This window comes from Sminthopsis crassicaudata, chromosome 2 (assembly GCF_048593235.1).
Source record: "Sminthopsis crassicaudata isolate SCR6 chromosome 2, ASM4859323v1, whole genome shotgun sequence".
Lineage (NCBI taxonomy): Eukaryota > Metazoa > Chordata > Mammalia > Dasyuromorphia > Dasyuridae > Sminthopsis > Sminthopsis crassicaudata.
Genome location: NC_133618.1, coordinates 570,466,575 through 570,468,415, shown reverse-complemented (window position 1 = coordinate 570,468,415; position 1,841 = coordinate 570,466,575).

Sequence of the window (1,841 nt, the reverse complement as noted above, 5' to 3'; positions counted from 1 at the left end):
CCTGCCAAGAGAGAGCTCCAGTCTGGCTCTTTTTATACCTAAAGGGGCTTGTGGGCAGTGCCCCAAGTTCTTGGCAGGCTTTTCAGATAAGGAAGAAACTGTTTGTGGGGTGTTGGGGAAACCTGAGCAGATAGTGGAGGCCGAGAAAACGCAAGCCAGCTCAGATCCGGTGGGGGGCTGGGACCAGATATTCAAAAGGGTGCTTTTTGACCAGGATTTGTGAATCAAAGGTCAGTGGGGGTTGGGAGATCAGAAAGGAAATTTTAAAAGGACCTCAACCCCCATCATTCCTAGGCTATATTATTTTTATACTCATTGATGGACAGAGTGCTAGAACAATAGCACTCTAAGGTGAGGAAGGAGGAGGGAGAAGGGGAGAACCTCAGGATCACTGATTCCAAAGCCAGAAGACTTTAGAATCACTGACAAATTGTTAGAACAGAATCACTTTAAGGTCAGGAACCTTAAAATTATTGCTATATTTCCCCAAGAAGTTGTACCCTATCAATATGTTACATTGAAAAGAGTGTTGAATTTGGAGTACTGATCATGGAGTCAAAGAATCTTTGTTAGAATACCACTTTTTTATTGCTTGTAAGCTTTGCTTTATTCATTTGGAAAGTGAGATCTAGATCACCTCTGCAAACCATTCCATCTTTAAATATATGATCTTGAGATTTTCAAAAGTGTTGCCAAAGATTGCAGCTGAAGCTGGAAGCAGAGAGAAGCTCCATGAGCATGCTCAATAGAGATTAAATATCTAATGGAGACCATGTATCTATAAAAAATGTCCAATATACACATAAGTATAGATAAATAATGTTCAATAGATATAGATAAACCAATGGAGCAATTTCCAGCAGAGTAGCAGATTGCAGAGACCAAAGGGGGGGGGGGGCAGATAAGTAGTAACAACATGATAGCCTCAGCAGATAACACCAGCAGGCTTTCCATGTCTTGGTGTAAATTGCTCCTCTGCACATAGTGACTGATCATGAATGTATGCTTTCTTTATGTGTGTTTACTTTTCTCCCAATGATATGAGTGAATGAATATATGAATGATCAGTGAACCAATAATTGAAAAAGCATTTGTTGAATATATGTTATGTGTTAAACACTAAGTGTTAGGAAAATACAGAGAAAAGCAAAACTGTTTCTGCCCACAAGAAGCTCACACTCACATTGTTAGAGACAACACACCAAAAAAAAAAAAATTCATCTGCAGAATGCAAGAAAAAAAAAAAAAGGAAAAATCTGGAAATCCCAATTGTTCAGTGACAAGGTGAATGGTAAGTCCCAGGTATTCTTGAAATGACAATTCTGGGAGGTCTGGAAGATCTTGAGGTAGAAAAAAATGGTAAAGATTGATGGTCCTCCATCTAATTGGAATGATTTGAATTGATGCCTCCTGGATCATACAAGTTTTATGAACAGTCATTTCACTTTTTTCTCCTGGCAGGCTATTTGGCTCCTTGGTCCATTGGGATATGGATCAGCTGGAGGCAAAAGGGAGAATAAGGAAGACACATATCCCTATTCTCACTTTCAGGTTACGCCATGAGAACTGAAAAGCCCATGGATCATAAGAAGGGATATACGGAGGGCAAAGGGAAAGGGTTCCCCCTGTGATAGGTTTTCCCCTAACAGAGCCCAACTGGGGTCATAACAGCAAAGGTAAAACAAGAGATATTATGTATTTGTGAGAGAATATATATATACTAGGTTTATGGAGAAAATGTTTTATTACTACATTTCTTACAATGTTATTTTATTAAATACATTTTCATTGAACTAAATAAACACATCAGGCAGAATTTGTAAATACTGATTTAGGCAAAT